This window comes from Vipera ursinii, assembly GCF_947247035.1.
Source record: "Vipera ursinii genome assembly, chromosome: 2".
NCBI lineage: Eukaryota > Metazoa > Chordata > Lepidosauria > Squamata > Viperidae > Vipera > Vipera ursinii.
In genome coordinates, this window is record NC_139513.1 from 198,686,075 (window position 1) to 198,706,708 (window position 20,634).

General features: G+C 41.2%; 1 protein-coding gene across 1 annotated transcript in view; it reads left to right on the forward strand.

Moving 5' to 3' along the window:
- The window catches only part of CPLX1 (complexin 1), a gene marked incomplete at both ends in the record, with an annotated part of 161,766 nt that overhangs the window by 130,672 nt on the left and 10,460 nt on the right, over positions 1–20,634 (forward strand). The window lies entirely within an intron of this gene.

Sequence of the window (20,634 nt, forward strand, 5' to 3'; positions counted from 1 at the left end):
AAACATCCAGTTCTACCCACTTCTTGTAAAGCCAGAGATTGCAAATGAAATAAAATTTCCAGTGGAAAAATAACCAAATCGTCAGGCCACCATGTTACAACTACAGAGAGAAAGTCAAAGGCTGTTTAATTCTTCTTCCCACTCAAAAGTCTCCACTGTTTCACACCCTAGACCAGGGGTGTCAAACTCACAACGCCACGTGACGTGTCACAACATATCGTGACTTTTTCCCCATTGCCAGCGGTTTCGCTATGATGCATCCGGCCCGTGGGCTGGCAGTTCGACACCCCTGCCCTAGACAGTAGTTCTTGATTTACATCAGTTCATTCAGTGACCATTCAAAGTTACAAACAGCACTGGAAAAAGTGACTTATGACCATTTTTCTCACTTATGACCATTGTAGAAGCCCCATGTCATGGGATTTACATTTGGATACTTGACAACTGGCTCAGATTTATGACCGTTGCAGTGTCCTGGGGTCACGTGATCCCCTTTTGCAAGCTTCTGACAAGCAAAGTCAATGGGGGGAAGCCAGATTCATTTGACAACTGTCTTACTAATTTAAGAACTGCAGCAATTTACTTAACAAATGTGGTGAGAAAAGTTGTAAAATGGGGCAAAACTCACTTAACAAATGTCTCACTTAGAAACATAAATTTTGGGCTCAATTTTTTTTAATCCCATTTATATCCTGCCCTTCTCTGAAGACTCAGGGCAGCTTACAATTTAAAGCACAAATCAATGTGCTTAGCAGTAGCCTTCATTCTGTGTATATGCCTGCTTATTAGGGCTTTCACACACACACCCCAAACGGCATTATTACAAAGTCAGCTTAATTGCCCCCAACAATCTGGGTCCTCATTTTACCTACCTCGGAAGGATGGAAGGCTGAGTCAACCTTGAGCCTGGTGGGACTCGAACCTGCACTAATTGCAGGCAGCTGGTGTTACTTAAGGAGGCATTAGCCCACTGCTCCACCAAGGCTCTTTTATGGCTTAATTATGGCTGTAAGTTGAGGACTACCCATATTTTTGTGGCTGTTGTTCATTAGATTTCCAAATATCTGTGTTCCAGATTAAATAGGAGATATTTTGGATACACTGAAAAGGTAACTCAACTGGACTTTCAACTGGGACTTCAGTTGAAGAGCATTCTCTTCAGAATAACAGAGCTGGAAGGTCTTCTGGTCCAACCCCTGCTCGGGCAGGAATATATAATATCTACGTACTGTATATACAGTATGCGTATACAAGAGAGACCATTCTCTGTACCTATAGAATGGCTACAGAGAAGACATGCCTTTGAGGTCCACCAGAAGACAATGTAAGAGAAGGGACCTGGAGTACAGCCATCTTAGCTGATCTCAGGAGATGGGCAAATGCCCTCAGCGGGATGTGGTCCTGTAAATAACTTGGCCCTGGGCCATGAAGAGATTCGAATCTGGGTATGTGCCATGGAGGACTTTACTGGTGATAACCAACACCTTGATAAGTGGGTGAACTGAGGAATGTCCATAACTACCCCTGCTGCCATATTCTGAGCCCAGCTGCAAAATTAACGGTTGGGGCTACATGGTGCAGTGGAAACAAAATGTGGGCAGTAGTCCATCCTCTCTTTCGCAATCTGCTGTTTTCGTTCTTTCTTTTTCCATGCTTTTTCTGACAACTTATTTACTTTCTACTAATTGGCAGGCTGCGGGGAAAGCAGCGGATGTCTCTTACTAGAGGCCTTGAACCAAAATTAGGCTGAGGGCTGCATGTCACTATGACTCCAAGTTGTCCAACTTTGGGTTAGGGAAGGCGCAGAGTGAGCAATTTTTTCCTACAATTCTCTGCATGCATGCCCACACGTGAACCAATCCTAAACAGCATCTCATGGTTTGCCAACCAATTTGGCCTCATGGACTATGGCTTTAATTCCCATGTGTTTTTAATCACTCTTTTCAAATAACTAATGCTGTGCAGCAGTCCCCCCCCCCCCCCCCCCGGTCCCCAATTTGTTCTCTCTCTTCTGACTGATTTGTGAAAATATCTAAGTGTGTGCTTCTGCCACTATTGTATTCCTTCATAGATAAAGAGTCTGGTGTGCTGCTATTCACAGTACTGTGTATCTAATTTTCCCATACTGGTGGTTAAGATCTGCTGGCTCCTTTCCTTCCCCCCTGCCTTCTCTAGACAGTCACTGTTGCCCTATAGTTCAGTGGAAAAATGATTGCCTTGTAATTGCTTTTGTAGTTCCCAATGTGACATAAATCAAGCCAGCCTTGGCTTCACGTGGTCTTGTAAATAACATTTTAGGTTGCTTCCCATCCTAAACCATTTTTTTTTCCTAACCCCTTTTGGTCAATTCCATCCCTGTCTCCTTGTATATTTTTACAATTCCATTTTGCTTTCTGAAGCGTTATTTCCAAGCATGAATAATGGCAAGGCTGTCTTTTTTGCCACTAATGGGACACAGGGGACAATTACTTACTATAGGGGAAGGGGAAGGAAGTCCTTCGAGCTGCCCTAAGTTCTGAGAACAGTTTTTCTTACTTAGCCAGTCACTGGCCTTGTGCAGTTTCTTCAGCCTGGGACACATTGGGAAATGCATCTGTCTCTGTCTTTTCTCCTGCAAAATCCATTTTCTAGACTGTCTAGAACTGTTTATTGACATTAAAGTAAGCTGAGCATTCTACTTGGCCTTTCTCTACTTCTCCCCCTTATTCCAGTAGCAACCAAGAGTAGAATCAAGATATATGGCTTCTGTTAGGTTTTATCACCTGTTATTTGGAGGAAATTTTAATTTTTTTTATTTTAATCCCATTTATATCCCGCCCTTCTCCGAAGACTCAGGGCGGCTTACAATTTAAGCACAAACCAATGTGCTTAGCAATAGCCTTCATTCTATGCATATGCCTGCTTATTAGGGCTTTCGCCCCCCCAAGTGGCATTATTACAAAGTCAGCTTATTGCCCCCAACAATCTGGGTCCTCATTTTACCTACCTCAGAAGGATGGAAGGCTGAGTCAACCTTGAGCCTGGTGGGATGTGAACCTGCACTAATTGCAGGCAGCTGGTGTTACTTAAGGAGGCATTAGTCCACTGCTCCACCAAGGCTCTTGGTGATTACAATGAAATGAAACATCTGTGGAGATTGTCAATCATCCAGTCCATCATTGTTCCAAAGGTGGCTTTCCAGAAGACAACTGGACTTTCTGGAGGTTTGTTTTCCCTTTGAAGACAAAAGCCACCTTTAGGACAATGTACTAAAGACAATATAGCCTGGGAACACACACACACACACACACACACACACACACACACACACGATGATGATGATGATGTTAATAATAATAATAATAATAATAATGATGATGATGATGATGATGATGATGATGATGTTGAATGTTGGAAGGGACCTTGGAGGTCATCTAGTCCAACCCCCTGCTCAGGCAGGAAACCCTATACCACTTCAGACAAATGGCTGTCCAGTCTCTTCTTAAAAACTTTCAGTGTTGGAGCATTCACCGCTTCTGGAGGCAGGTTGTTCCACTGGTTAATTATTCTAATAGTCAGAAAGTTTTTCCTTAGTTCGAGGTTGCTTCTCTCCTTGATTAGTTTCCATCCGTTGCTTCTTGTCCTGCCTTCAGGTGCTTTGAAGAATAGCTTGACTCCCTCTTCTTTGGGGTAGCCCCTGAGATATTGGAACACTGCTATCGTGTCCCCCCTCGCCCTTCTCTCCATTAAACTAGACATGCCCAATTCCCGCAACCGTTCCTTATATGTTTTAGCCTCCAGTCCCCTAATCATCTTTGTTGCTGTTCTCTGTACTCTTTCTAGAGCAGGGGTGTCAAACTGCCGGCCCACGGGCTGGACGCATCATTAGGAAGCCACGCCCACCCCATTGCCGGCAATGGCAAAAAAGCACCGATATGTTGTGCGATGTCACGAGTTTGACATGTCTGCTCTAGAGTATCAACATCTTTTTTTACATCGTGGTGACCAAACCTGGATGCAGTATTCCAAGTGTGGCCTTATCAAGGCATTGTAAAGTGGTATTAATACTTCACATGATCTTTATTCTATCCCTCTGTTAATGCAGCCTAGCACTGTGTTGGCTTTTCTGGCAGCTGCAGCACATTGCAGGCTCATATTTAGGTGATTGTCCACTAGGACTCAAAGATCCCTCTCACAGTTACTGATATTGAGCAAGGTACCACCTATACCAGAGGTCTTCAAACTCGGCCCTTTTATGACTCATGGACTTCAACTCCCAGAATTTCTCAGCCAGGCATGCTGGCTGAGGAATTCTGGGAGTTGAAGTCCATGAGTCATAAAAGGGCTGAGTTTGAAGACCCCTGACCTATACTATACCTGTGCACTTGGTTTTTCTTGCCTAAGTGTAGAGCCTTACTTTTTCCACCATTGAAAAAAGTAAGCCTCTCTTTTGTCTTTATAATATATATCCCATTAAATACAAACCCATGTTTTTGCTGAATTCTTCTGAGTGAATCAGAGCCTAACGAGACAAAGAACAGTTTTATTCCACTGCTGTTTTCACTCAAGTAATTGTCTGAATGTGACCTACCCTGACATTAGTTCAGAGGTTGAAAATTGCCACCTGAGCCAAGCAACGTTCTCTCCAATTGGAAAAGAAATGGGAGGAGGATCATCTCAGTGCCTCATTTCTTCCTTATTCTTAGCTAATGCTCTATTCATGTGTTTGCTGATGTATAAAAAGACTGATTGGAGCTGGGATGAATGAGCTGGAGAATGCCAAGGCGCTGTCCCTTTGTTTAATTTAAAAGGCTGGTGAAATCCTCAGGTGAAACTACAGCAGCTGAATCTCTGTGGGGAGGGGAAAACCAGAGACCCATCAAGTAGGCAAATGGGATCTCCTTCACTTTCTGACAAATGCTGGATTCATTATTGTTTTAGAAGCACTGCAGCTGAGCTGGAAATAAAGCACACGGCTGAGGGATTAGACAAATGGGATGCTGATTTAGGAGTTGCATAAAGACCATATGCAAAGGGTCCAAGGAAAAAGACACTGTGGAAGGAACTAACAAAAGATAAAAATTATCAACCAGCCAACAAAGCCGGATCTAGGGAACAGAAGTAATTAATGAGTAAATGAGGCCTCCTGTAAATTTTAAGCATTTTTAATGTTCTTTTTTAAAACTGGTAATCTCCTGACCGACAAAGCATCTGCTTCTCCCGTCTCCAATCTAATTTCTTGAGAAGTCCTGGGAATAAAGGAAACTCATAAATCTGATGCTTGGCATTATAACACAGCTTACTCACTGGTAAGTAGAAAGATCTTAGCATTGTCTTGTCTCTTAAGCATAAGCCAAGAGATGGGTGGGGGAAAAAATGGGGCGCACAGGGAAATGTCAAGAAGAGTACCAGCTGTGAAAAAATAGGGCACATATCTTGTACATGTCTTGTTTTCTACCTGGAGTCCTGATTTGGTGTGCTTGTTTTGCTATGTAGTGGAGGGGTGTAAAACAGAAATCCTGCCTACGCATTTTAGCCTTGTCTCTGCCTTTACAATAAGCTCCACCCATTTCCCTTGATTCCATGTATCTTTTACTCCCCTAACTTCCATCAGCCTCTGTGGGCATTATGTGGCCTTGGGTGGCTTTGATACTTATTTTTACACATTGGTCTAGCAATATTTCACAAATATAACTGTTAGAGGTACAGTAGTCCTCAACGTATCACTACAATGGAGCTTGGAATTTTGGTCATAAGCTGTGGCAATAAGTCAAGGCACCACAAGACCAGACTTGATTTTATGACCATTTTATGATGGCCATAAATTGAGTCCCTGAAATTGTTAAGCAAATCATGTGGTCTTTAAGTGAAATCAGGATCTGCCAGAAAACTGCAAAAAGTATCACAATTGTGGTCATGTGAATGCAGAATGCTGCAACTCACAACGTCACGTGACATGTTGTGATGTATCATGACTTTTTTGCCATTGCTAGCGATGGGGTGGGCGCAGTTTCGCTATGATGCATCCAGCCCGCTGGCCGGCAGATTGATACCTGAGGGTGATCGTAAATAGTTTTTTTTTAAGTCTGTCATAGCTTCAAACAACCAGTCATAAATTGAGGAGTACTTGTGTACACAACTAAGATAAGAAAACAGGGACTCAGTGAAGTATATTTGTTCCAAGCATTATTTTAGCCCCTCAGATTTAAAGCCCATTCTATCATAGATCATAGGGTTTGAAATTCAGCTAAAAATATTAATGATAGGATGGTATGATAGCACAGATCTTTAGAAGGATTCTCCAATGTCTTTAGAACTTTTTTCTCCGACCTAGACCAGCTATTTTATTTATTTATGTATTATTTATTTATTTATTCGTTTTATATACCGCCCTTCTCCCGGAGGACTCAGGGCGGTGTACAGAGCAAAGTAAGTATACAATAAACCAACAATAAAACAAATAAAACCCCAGATCTACAAATAAAACCCCAAATCTATCAGGCCAGGCCGGCTTGCTGGAATAGATAGGTTTTTAAATCTCGCCGAAAGGTGCGAAGGTCGGGGGCCATCCGGATTTCGGCTGGTAAGCGGTTCCAGAGGATTGGCGCACCCACCGAGAATGCTCTCCCCCTGGGGGTCACCAGCCGGCATTCTCTGACCGGTGGCACCCTGAGGAGGCCCTCTCTGTGGGAGCGCACAGGACGGAGGGGTGTTGACGCTGGCAGTAGGTGCTCCCGTAGGTAATCCGGACCCATGCCATGTAGGGCTTTGTATGTCATCACTAGCACCTTGAATTTCACCCAGAAGGCAACTGGAAGCCAGTGCAGCTCACGAAGCAGAGGTGTAATATGGGAGTATTGGGGAGCCCCCAAAAGCGTCCGTGCAGCTGCACTCTGTACCAGCTGAAGCTTCCGAGTGATTCTCAAGGGCAGCCCCATGTAAAGAGCGTTGCAGTAGTAGTATTTTAACACCCATTTCCATAAACTCTAATCAAAAGGTTACATCAACTAGAAGTGATACATCATGATGAATAAGCCTGGAAAACAAACTGCTTTGGATTTTAAAAAACAGCAGCAGGATGAGAAAAACTATCCCACCTGTATTATTTTTACAAATAACTCAAGTAAGAGAACATATCCAACACACCTTCCTCTTTCAAATTGCAGTGTTAGTATTATTTTAGAGGAATGTGATAATATTCTGCTTCCCAGTTAATCATCTAGCAAAAGACCATGATGGAGGAAGATGAATGAATGAATAATATTCGCTTAACCATTTCTTCAGTAAACTCAAAATAAGAAGAAATTTTAGGAACAATAATCTAGTAGGCTCTCTGAGCTTGGTTGTTTGCCTGCAGCTGTTTCATTACCGACTAGATAAGATCAGTGCTAGTGAGTGTGGGATTTGGCTTATTCTGGCTTACTCTGCCAGTGTTCATGGGGTTGAACTAGTTTCTCCATAGTTCCTGGTTTGGGGTATTGTTTTCTTTTGTTTGTTTGGTGTTAATCCTTGCTTATCTGGGCAATGGCAGCTGGTAAGGATGTGTTCTGATGCTTTTTGTTTCCTTCTTTTTGTTGTCTTTTTTGAATGATGTGAAATGTATCTGTTGATGGCTAATTTGTCTCAGTGCCATGCTGCCAGGAATTCCCTAAATTCTGGGTTTAGCTTGGTTTAGGATTTCTCAGCTGAAACTATGGTTGAACCTGTTCATGTATTGTGACATTAAGTATTCTTCATTGTGTTCTTTTGGCTTCTAGTTGGTGTTCCTGGATGCACCCTGTTAGTATTCTGCCCATTTGCCCTACATACAATCCATATACTGCATGTTTTAGATGACTCCTTTTTTATTCTTTGGCTGCTGGGTTTTTTGGTTTATTTAAGATGTTTTGTAGGACTTTACTTGGTGTGTGTGCTTCAATGATGCTGTGTGGTTGAAATAGACTTGGTTGTTTCTGGGATGTTTTTAATATATGATATCATTTTATAGCTTGTGTTCATTGTGCTATCATGGGTTGAGTGGTCAGGCACTTTTGATAAAGTGTAGGTATCCATTTTGTTATAAGATGTTATGTAGGTAGTCTGTTCAATTTTTCTGGTGTTCTGTTTGCTCCGGTGTGTTTGTGCCCATCCGACGTAAGGAATGCTTCTATTTATCCAACATTATTTTCTCTTATTTCAATCTTATCTTATTCTCCTATCTGCATCCCAAATAATTCATCAGTATAGGGGGGGAAATTCCATTCATAAACCATTAATTTGGATAGATATAGGATTTGTTCTTGATGTCCCTTAGAACCTCACAAAATGTTATGATTATCACAAATTCTCCTTGATTTAATGATCCACTCTTTAATTGGGAAGTGATGGCTCAGCGGTGAAAGACACTGAGCTTGTCAGCTGGAAAGCTGGCAGTCTAGATTCAAGACCCGGCCAAACTGCAACAAGATGAACCCCCGTTCCTTGCTCCAGCTCCTGCCCACCTAGCAGTAGCAAATGCAAGTAGATTAATAGGTACCACTTTGGTGGGAAAGTAACTGCATTCCGTGTGCCTTTGGCATATAGCCATGCTGATGAGATGACAATGGACAATGTCTTCAGATAATGCTGGGCCCCCTCACCAAGAAATGAAGATGAGCACCATGCCCTAGAGTTGGACAGGAGTCAGGGAAACATTTACCTTATTACTCTTTAATTACATCCACAGCACTGTACATTCCCTAAAAGAACCAGAGCTCAGGAGATAGTAGCAACCTTGAAGCAGCTTATAACCGGGTCAGGATAGGCCCACTGCTTTGTTAGATAAGAACTCTGGACATCCTCCAGGGAATTGACAAGTCCAAAGTATCATAATTGATTGCTGCTGCTGAAGAGCTCCTGCTGCCCAGACTGCAGTTTTAAAAGCATAGCTGTCTGGTAGATAATATATTGCATTACTCATTTTGGGAGGAAGACTTCAGCGGCTTCTTCTTAACTTGCAGATCTGCTTCAGTGCTAATTGCATGTATTAACCACTCTGACAGGGTCATTCAGATTTAAATAGCAAAGTAGAAGGAGGCTCTTGAGGAAAGTGTTGCTGAAATTTCTGCACCTTAACATCCCTGCTTTCAAGTTCAAATGAACTTTTTTTTTTTGATGAGGAAGGCAATCTGCCTCACATTAATTCTGGAGACTGTTCAGTAATTTGGGGAGCCAAAAAGAAGATGCCCAACATTTTCCCACATTTTCTCAGACCAGTTGGTGGAGATTACCCTTTGGCATCAATGGTTGAGGTCCAATTCTGAAGCCAAAAACAGGAACTTTGCTAGGAAGTGTTATGTACAAGAATAAGACTTCAGGGGAAAAAAAAAGGCTTTGGTGTTTGCTAGATTGGTCTATTTTATGTAACAAGAAGTCTTCAAAGAAGAAATATTCTTCTGTTTTAATCAGTGGTATAGTTTATTCCATGGAGCACCTTCATATACTAAAATGAAGGGAAGAATTTCTGACTTCTGAACTTGTGTTTAGCCATGACTTTTTTTTTCTGGTCTCTTTGCAAATCCACGCCAATAAACAAACTTTGCGCTAGCTAGTTGATAAGAAAAGCTGAGATTAGAGTTGGTGCAGTTCCTTACAGGAAAATACTTCTTCTCTCAAAGGTGCACTTTTTTTCTCTTGTTAATTTTTTTTAAAATAAAAATTATAGGGCTTATTTGACTGCATGAAAGGTGGAATTTGAAATTATGGGAGGAAATTTTGGAAAGAGAACTGGGAGAGAAAATGGAGGTGTGGGAGACCTGTCACAGCTTAGAATGGGTTCAAACAGAGGTGGATGCTGGAAACTTGGTGTTTTCAGGAAAGAATTGGTTAACCCAGGGGTAGGCAACCTCGGCTCTTTTATGACTCATGGACTTCAACTCCCAGAATTCGTCCATGAGTCATAAAAGAGCCAAGGTTGCCTACCCCTGGGTTAACCTAAACTGAATTGGACAGTGTTATATAGAGTCTTGTCAGTATGAAGGGAATTCCTTGGAAGATGGCTGTAAAGAAATGTGGGATAAGACTCAAGATCCAAAGAATAGGATATGCCATGGGACCTTATCTATCCTTTACAGATAGTCCCTTTGGAACTAAAGATGATAGAAGGTTGCAATGGCAATAGCACTTAGACTTATATGCCACTTCGTAGTGCTTTACAGCCCTCTCTAAGCAGTTTACAAAGTCAGTATATTGCTCCCAAAAATGTGGGTCCTCATTTTACCAACCTTGGAAGGATAGAAGGCTGAGTCAACCTTGAGCCAGTCAGGATCGAACTGCTGGCAGTGGGCAGAGTAAGCCTCCAATACTGCATTCTAACCATTGTACCACCATGGCTCAAAAATCAAGTATTCTACCAGTCAGAGTAGAGAGGGTGAGAAAGAGATTCTGTCCAAATCTGCCAGGGTTATTTTTTTGGTTCTAAAATAAGACATAGATATAGAATAGAATACTAACTTTATTATTGTATTTTTAAAGTACAGCAATTAAGGCCACTTTTTCATGAGATGGGTGGCCGTATAAATTTGATGAATAAAATAAACTTCAAATAGCCATAGACATGTGCATGTGTTGTAGCGTGCAAACATATATACAATTAAAGAAACCTTAGGTTAAGATAATCACTGGTAGAGAAAAATAATTCTGTCTTCAAGGCAGTTTAAAGAGTCAAGGCACTGCCTTTTCAGGAGGATAAGGATAGGATTTAGGCTGTAGAAAGCTAGTTGTAAATTCTGGGGAAAATGAAACTGATTCCAATTAACATGATATTCCAATTAGCTTATTTTTTAATAAAGAAAAAAATATCTGAAGTGCTATTTCCACTGAGTTTTCTATCAAATGCTGACAACCTGCAACAGTCCCAGTTGCAAGCTGCAAATATGCATCTGGAATTTGACACAGATCACTGGCATGCAGAACCAGTCCTGTGATTAGGCTGAGTAAAGCAATTGCTTCAAGTAAGAGATACTGGGTGGTAGAACAAGAGGTTGGAAGTGAAAGTGGCATAACCAATTCCTGCCAGTGTCCCTTACCTGAGCTTTCTGCTTTCAGTTCCCTGGACTTTTATCACCATTGGCTTTTGTAAATAGAAAGAGACCAGTTATTTTCTTCTTAGATCTAAGTGGCTAACACTTTAGGAGAGGGAGGGAGGGAGAGAGGGAGAGAGGGAGAGAGAGAGAGAGAGAGGGAGGGAGGGAGAGAGGGAGGGAGGGAGGGAGGGAGAGAGAGAGAGAGAGAGAGGGAGGGAGGGAGGGAGAGAGAGAGAGAGAGAGAGAGAGAGAGAGAGAGGGAGAGAGAGAGAGAGAATACTCAAAAGGATCTCATAGGCTTGAATGCTGGGCCCAAATAGCATGAAATTTAACCTACAATAATATAAAATCCTATTTCTGGGGACAACAGGAAAAAAAATGAAAAATTATAAGAATGGGGAGATCTAGCTTGGTAGGTTTTTGTTTTGATTTCCCTTCTGTTCAATCAATTGTCAGAGACTGTCTGGACAAGTCCCTGCAGTTTTCTTGGCAAGGTTTTTTTCAGAAGTGGTTTGCCAATGCCTCCTTCCTAGGACTAAGAGAAAGTGACTGGCCCAAGGTCACTCAGCTGGCTTGTGCCTAAAGGTGAGATTAAAGCTCATGGTCTCCTGATGTCTTAATCACTACTAGTAATAGTGCATATGAAAGAATTCAGCTACTTTGGGATGAATTGACAGGAGCATAGAGTTCAAATCACAGGAAGCGATAGTCCCATTCTTTTTTTTGCCTTAGAATAGATAATGTGTCTAGTTCTGGGATCACAGCCTAAAATGGAGACTGACAATCTGGAGTGGATAGATTGCTAAATTGTGATTAGGACAAGCAAATCAGTCCTATGAATTAACTGGGTCTGTTTAGCCAACAAAAGAAAAGTTTGACAGCAGATACAGTATGACTCCATGTAGCTAAACGTTGTTATGTGCAGGAGGGAGTGAAGGTGTTATCTGTTGAACCACAAGCAAGGACTTGAAACTGCAGACAATCTAATGTAGGAGTAATATTAGGAGGAATTTCCTGATAGTGCTGTCCACCAGGTGATTAAGTTGCTTCATGAAGTGATGTGTTTCATTTAATACCTTCAAGCAGAGGGCGGATAGCCATCAGTCAACATGTTCTAGCAGATTTGGACTAGGTGATCTTTGAAATCTTTTCCCCATTCTATGATTAATGTTTTTATTACATTTGGGTAGGGTTTCTCACCCTGAGCAATTTTAAAACATGTGGACGTCAACTCCCAGAAGGCATCTACCCCAAGGCAAGGATCCACAAATCTAACAGCATAGAACATGAAGCATAGATCAGGCAGCTAGCAGCATCAGAAACAAATCAGATCCCTCCCAGACAGTGTCTCTAGAAGTACAATCCAAGTTATCAGGCTTCCCATAGTTGGGCAGAATCAAGGAACAAAAAAAATAATCACAGAATGATATTCACAATGATATCTTTAATACTTGTTGTTGTTGTTGTTAGCTGTGAAGTTGCGTCCGACCCATTGCAACCCCATGGACAATGTTCCTCCAGGCCTTCCTGTCCTCTACCATCTTCTGGAGTCCATTTAAGCTCACGCCTACTGCTTCAGTGACTCCATCCAGCCACCTCATTCTCTGTCGTCCCCTTCTTCTCTTGCCCTCAATCTTTCCCAGCATTAGGCTCTTCTCCAGTGAGTCCTTCCTTCTCATTAGGTGGCCAAAGTATTTGAGTTTCAGCTTCAGGATCTGGCCTTCTAAAGAGCAGTCAGGTTTGATCTCCTCTAGGACTGACCGGTTTGATCGCCTTGCAGTCCAAGGGACTCGCAGGAGTCTTCTCCAGCACCATAGTTCAAAGGCTTCTTTAATACTAGTCAAGGTTAAATAACAGTCTTGGAAACTATAGTCAGAATTTTCCCAGCCTCCTTTTTGATGAGTTAACTAAGAAAAAGTCTTTTCCTACATCATAACTGTGATAAAGTATAGCTGTATACAATAATGCCAAGAATTTCAGAAGGGCGTTACTTGTATCAAGGATCTTATTTATATGATGCAGATGGTTTCTAACAATTCAAAATTGTTTAGGAGAATTGGCTGATTATTCATCAGCAAGATATATAAAAAAATCAGTATGCAACATCTTAGATGGGCAACACCATAGTGAGGCCAACAAATTAAACATGAACTTCCTAAGTTCAGTTTCTGGCTTGTCTGCCATTTTTGTTACCTAGAATGTCCCATTTTAGTATCATTTCTGAGACACTTTATATATTCTAAATATACTATAAAGCTCTTGCAAGTGTACCAGCGATGCTCCATGAATGTTAATCTCCAGATGTGACCTGCATTCGTTTTGAAAGAAGAGCTGGAAGAGATATCCTTGCTTTTCTCAAAAAAAAGCAAAAAACAAAACAAATCAAAAACAAAACAGCAACCATTTAATGAAAGCAGACAAACTAAGGAGAGGAAACAAAATAAGTATTTACTAATATCCTAGATAATAATGGTTTCAAACAGAGCATGCATGATCTTCCTCTCCCATGTCCCCTTTGCCAAAACCGAATATTCATGAACATCTGGACTAGTTAGATTTAGAGGAAGAGAAGAGTAACCAATAACCAGATTGTTGGAAATAAAATACACAATGCCCATCTTTAATTAAATGTTGTTTTTTTGCCCATGCTAGTAAATAAAAGAAGCAGGATGGTTCTGTGATTATTAGAATCCTGAGCAATACGGCACAGAATGCCAACTTGACTTCTATTAATTCTATTAGTGCAGGATTTTGCACATTACACATTATATGTGAATTAGCACAGTAGGCACCTAATACACTTTGGATTTTGCATATATTTTGTTCTGTTGCATACCATGTGCAAAGAGCTATTTTGAAGGTATAAATGGGTGACACCCCTGCTCTAGAAAGAGTACAGAGAAGAGCAACAAAGATGATTAGGGGACTGGAGGCTAAAACATATAAGGAACGGTTGCGGGAATTGGGCATGTCTAGTTTAATGAAGAGAAGGGTGAGGGGTGACATGATAGCAGTGTTCCAATATCTCAGGGGCTACCCCAAAGAAGAGGGAGTCAAGCTATTCTTCAAAGCACCTGAAGGCAGGACAAGAAGCAATGGATGGAAACTAATCAAGGAGAGAAGCAACCTAGAACTAAGGAGAAACTTCCTGACAGTTAGAACAATTAACCAGTGGAACAACCTGCCTCCACAGGTGGTGAATGCTCCAACACTGGAGGTTTTTAAGAAGAGACTGGACAGCCGTTTGCCTGAAATGGTATAGGGTTTCCTGCCTGAGCAGGGGGTTGGACTAGATGACCTCCAAGGTCCCTTCCAACTTCATATTATTATTATTATTATTATTATTATTATTATTATTATTATTATTATTATTATTATTATTATTATTATTATTATTATTATTATTATTCTCAAAGTTCAACTGAGTCAAAGCATTTATGGGGTCGCTCTTTCTTTATTGGAAGTGAGGATACTTGGGTAACACCAACAGGTGCTCACTAGAATCCTATTCCTGAATGAGTCCAGTTCCTAGCAAGAATATCCCTGCTGCTCTTCTACTGACTTCCTCTCTTTGGCCCTCTCTTTCTACAGCTGGCTAGAGAAGAGGAGGGCCACCACTTACATGTTGAGAGGGAGGAGGAAGAGGGAGAGGGAGAATCCAAGTAAAAAAGTATGCAGATCTTAATGTTTGTTTCTGCCAACTGGATGTGTAGAAGCAAATTTAAGGAAAAAATGCTATAAAGCGATTGATATGAATGAGGTTCATGTCTGATCTTCTGTCAGGTGCTAAACACTGGTGGTCAACTTTAAGTCCAATGATTGCTTTCCTGTCTTATATCCTTAGACCTCCAATCCCAAGAAAATAATACATTTATAAGCATAATGGAATTCTAAAAAAAAAGAACAATGTGGGCAGCTGAAGTTTTGGTTAGTGCAATTTCATCTTACTGATAGGATATTTGTAGCTCAGGGCTGAAGCTTCAAGGCTGTGAAGTCCTTAGTACTCTGAGCTTAGTTGTTTTCTTGCAGACGTTTCATTACCAGTCATTTGGTAATTAGTTATTTAGGTAATTACCTAGTTTGGCAATGAAACATCTGCAAGAAAACAACCAAGCTCAAGGACACTACAGCAATTTCACCTTATTTTACACTGCAATATGTGGGCAGTTTTCACTTTTCTTGGAAGGATGGGAAGGAGCCTCTTCAAGGACATTACTGGAAACCATCTAGATAAAATCTAATATATGCTTCTTTTCAGCAGCAGAAGTCTGACAACAGGATTGAAATGGGGATGCAGTAATATTAAAGACTATCAACTTTTTGAAATATTCCATTGCAGATCTCAAGGTAGTCATTTTTTGTGGGGGGAAATATGTTTTAATATAGCACAGTCAAGGAAGAGGCTGCTGAACTCAACATATAGGAAAAGTTTCAGGCCATCTCAAAAGGTCTCAACAAACACAATATTTTTTTTTAACATGCTACAATTGTTACTGCCCCTTCATGGATTACTGCCTTGTCGTGGCGTAGGGGCTTGCGTAATTCAATGAAGCTATGAGCTATGCCGTGCAGGGCCACCAAAGATGGACAGGTCATAGCAGAGAGTTCTGACAAAATGTGATCCACTGGAGAAGCAAATGGCAAACCACTCCAGTATCTTTGCTATGAAAACCCTATGGACAGTACCAAAAGGCAAAATGATATGACGCTGGAAGATGAGCCCCTCAGGTCGGAAGGCATCCAATATGCTACTGGGGAAGAGCAGAGGGCTAGTACTAGTAGCGCCAGAAAGAATGAAGCGACTGGGTCAAAGCCGAAAGGATGCTCAGTTGTGGATGTGTCTGGTGGTGAAAGGAAAGTCCAATGCTGTCAAGATTTTTTCTTCATAGGAACCTGGAATGTAAGATCCATGAATCAAGGCAAGCTAGATATGGTCAAACAAGAGATGACAAGACTGAACATCAACATCTTAGGTATCAGCGAACTAAAATGGACAGGAATAGGTGAATTTAATTCAGATGACCATCAGGTATACTACTGCAGGCAAGAATCCCTCAGAAGAAATGGAGTAGCCTTCATAGTCAATAAAAAAAATAGGAAAAGCAATACTGGGATACAATCCCCAAAATGACAGAATGATCTCAGTTTGAATCCAAGGCAAACCATTCAATATCACAGTAGTCCAAGTCTATGCCCCAACTACCAGTGCTGAAGAGGATGAAATTGACTGGTTCTATGAAGCCCTACAGCACCTTATAGAACTAACACCAAGTAGGAAGCCAAAAGATAACCAGAATAACAGGCAAGTTTGGCCTTGGAGTACAAAATGAAGCAGGGCACAGGCTGATAGAATTTTGTCAAGAGAATACGATGGTCATAGCAAACACTCTTTTCCAACAACCCAAGAGACGGCTTTACACATGGACATCACCAGACGGTCAACACAGAAATCAGATTGACTATGTGCTCTGCAGCCAAAGATGGAGAAGCTCTATACAGTCAGTAAAAACAAGACCAGGAGCTGACTGTGGCTCAGACCATGAGCTTCACGTTGCAAAGTTTAGGCTTAAACTGAAGAAAGTAGGGAAAAGCACTAGGCCACCCAGGTATGAATTAAATCATATCCCTGTTGAATATACAGTAAAGGTGACATATAGATTTAAGGAATTAGATCTGATAGACAGAGTGCCTGAAGAGCTATGGACAGAGGTTCGCAACATTGTACAAGAGGTAGCAACTAAAACCATCCCAAAGAAAAAGAAATGCAAGAAAGCAAAATGGCTGTCTGAGGAAGCTTTGCAAATAGCTGAGGACAGGAGGGAAGCAAAAGGCAAGGGAATAAAAGAAAGATACACCCAATTGAATGCAGAATTCCAGAGAATAGCTAGAAGAGATAAGAATGCCTTCTTAAATGAACAGTGCAAAGAAATAGAAGAAAACAATAGAATAGGGAGGACAAGAGATCTCTTCAAGAAAATTGGAGAGATGAAGGGAACGTTTCATGCAAAAATGAGCATGATAAAGGACCAAAATGGCAAGGATCTAACAGAGGCAGAAGAGATTAAGAAGAGGTGGCAAAATTACACAGAAGAACTATACAAGAACAAGCTTAACGTCCCTGATAACCACGATGAGGTGGTCACTGACCTTGAGCCAGACATCCTAGAATATGAAGTGAAGTGAGCCTTAGAAAAGCTGAGCAACAACAAAGCTAGTGGAAGTGACAGTATTCCAGCTGAGCTATTCAAAATCTTAAAAGACGATGCAATAAAAGTGCTACACTCAATTTGCCAGCAAATTTGGAAAACTCAACAGTGGCCACAGGATTGGAAAAGATCAGTTTACATTCCAATTCCAAAGAAAGGCAGTGTCAAAGAATGTTCAAACTATTGCACCATTGCACTCATTTTCACATGCTAGTAAAGATATGCTTAAAATCCTACAAGCTAGACTCCAGCAGTATGTGGATCGAGAACTACCAGAAGTACAGGCAGGATTTCGAAGAAGCAGAGGAACTAGAGATAAAATTGCCAACATATGCTGGATCATGGAGAAAGCTAGGGAGTTCCAGAAAAACATCTACTTCTGCTTCATTGACTATGCTAAAGCCTTTGATTGTGTGGATCATAACAAACTGTGGCAAGTTCTTAAAGAGATGGGAGTACCAGACCATCTTATTTGTCTCTTGAGAAACCTATATGCAGGTCAAGAAGCAACAGTGAGAAGTGGACATGGAACCATTGATTGGTTCAAAATTGGGAAAGGAGTCTGGCAAGGCTGTATACTGTCGCCCTGCCTATTTAACATATGCAGAGCACATCATGGGAAAGGCAGGGCTAGATGAATCAAAAGTTGGAATTAACATTGCTGGGAGAAATATCAACAACCTAAGATATGCAGATGATACCACTCTAATGGCAGAAAGTGAAGAAGAACTAAAGAGCCTCTTGTTGCGGGTGAAGAAGGAGAGTGCAAAACTTGGGTTGAAACTCAACATTAAGAAAACCAAGATCATGGCATCCGGCCCTCTCAATTCCTGGCAAATAGAGGGGGAAGAAATGGAGGTAGTGACAGATATTATTTTCCTGGGCTCCAAGATCACTGCAGATGGAGACTGTAGCCAAGAAATTAAAAGATGCTTGCTCCTCGGAAGGAAAGCCATGGCAAATCTAGACAACACACTAAAAAGCAGAGACATCACCCTGTCAACAAAAGTGCATATAGTCAAGACTATGGTCTTCCCAGTTGCAATGTATGGCAGTGAAAGTTGGACCATAAGAAAGGATGAGTGCCAAAGAATTGAAGCCTTTGAACTATGGTGCTGGAGAAGACTCCTGCGAGTCCCTTGGACTGCAAGGCGATCAAACCGGTCAGTCCTAGAGGAGATCAACCCTGACTGCTCTTTAGAAGGCCAGATCCTGAAGCTGAAACTCAAATACTTTGGCCACCTAATGAGAAGGAAGGACTCACTGGAGAAGAGCCTAATGCTGGGAAAGATTGAGGGCAATAGAAGAAGGGGACGACAGAGAATGAGGTGGCTGGATGGAATCACTGAAGCAGTAGGCGTGAGCTTAGATGGTCTCCAGAAGATGGTAGAGGACAGGAAGGCCTGGAGGAACATTGTCCATGGGGTCACGATGGGTCGGACACGACTTCGTAGCTAACAACAACAACAATTGTTACTGCTAATCCATTTTATATGTAACCTGCATCTACATAACCACCCTTGATTTCCCTTCCCTTCTTCCCTCCTTCACCCCAATATAAATGGTGTGAGACAAAGCAATATCAGATAAGCTTTTTAGGCTTTATAATAAAAACCTGTTAGACTCAGAGGTGCTCTCAGAGAGACTCATTCTGATTTCCTCCATCCACACATCCCCTCCCACCTCACCCCTCATGCGTTCCATAAATATGCTTTAGAGATCTAGGGGTGCTTTTAAATAGATTTAGAGGATCATGGGGACTGAAGTGGGGAAGAGCATAGAAATTCATGTTTGCAATAATGGAATTAATTTCATTCTTCAAAATGCAATCAGAGATTAATCTGCCTTGGAATTTGCAATGGAATTCAGCATGCCCCTTAATGACTGAGACCCTGACAAATTTCTGGTACGGAGCATATTGCCTCTTAGCTGGTGTTCCAAATCAATATTTAAAATCATAATGTATCCTCTATGACTTTTCTGTTCAGGGGAATATGATGGATATAAGCTGCAGTTTGGAGGAAAATCATGATTAAGGAAATAATTGACTTTGTAATTCTGGTCCAGAGCAGTAACTGCTTTTACTTCAGAATAAGAGATTAATTTTCCAAGAATTTTTTCCATATTATTTCTATTTGAACTTAATTATCTTTCTGAATACTCTTAGGCTATTTCTGAATAGGTTGGACATACAAGTTAATGCCAGGATGCACCAGACAGATGAAGTCATCAAAGATTTCAGATTGACTTTTGATTAAAAAGTGGAACGAATAAACATAAATTGGAAATGCCCCTCTTAAAGGAATATGCCTTAAAAAGATTAATCTAAGAACAAAAGAGAGGCAGAAGGGAAGGAGCAGATAGCATATGGTAATTCCACACATCCAAGTAATATAAGATCAGGGCTGAAAAACCTCAGTAAAATGTTAGGATTATTAGTAACTGTTTGCTCCCCTCTGATAGTTTCTTGGAAGTTTGCCATCTGGATAAGATGACTCTAACTTAGGGTTTCTCAAAACCTTAACTTAAGATGAGTAGACTTCAACTCTGAAAATTAGATGCCCTCTAAATATTATCTTGGGCTTGTTAGCCTTAATTCCATTGGAGCATCTGCTATAAAGGGCTAGTAGGGAAGTGAGGTTGAAAACAGTCTTTCAGCATGTATAGCAGGGGTCTTCAAACTTGGCCCTTTTATGACTTGTGTACTTCAACTCCCAGAATTCCTCAGCCAGCGTGCCTGGCTGAGGAATTCTGAGAATTGAAGTCCACAAGTCATAAAAGGGCCAAGTTTGAAGACCCCTGACGTATAGTATGAACTGCTTCAGCTCTATTGCTTCTCCTACAGCTTGGCCCAAATTATTTCAGATCCTGAAGAAGAACCACTACCAGCACACAAGAGAAGCTCATAGGAGATGACATCTTATGTAGAGAAGTTACTCGTGCATATTTCACTAGAGTTTACTTCTGACTGGTATGCACAGAGGCTATTAACCTATTTGTGTTTGGAAATGAAACAAGGTTAAAGCTCGTTAGTAGTAGGATGAGAGATTGCCTAGGAATCCTGGAGTTGTAAGCTAGACCAGAAATTTGAAAAATCGCATTTGTATATCCAGTAAAGTGTCCTTTTTCAAATCATCCTCTTGGCCTGTCAGAATAGCTTTGCTACCTGTAATAAATAAAATAATAGTGATATAGAAATGGAGACATTATCACACAGGCATAGGAAGAAATGAGATGAATTTTTGTTTTGTCCTACAGAGGAAACATGCCATGAATTACACATTGTATCTCCTTCTCATACAACTCTGAGAAGTCATAAAGGGATAGGGCAGTGGTGGATTAAGTCGGTTCGCACCACTTTGGCAGAACCGGTAGCTAATTTTTTGTTGTCCAGACCCAGAAGCCTT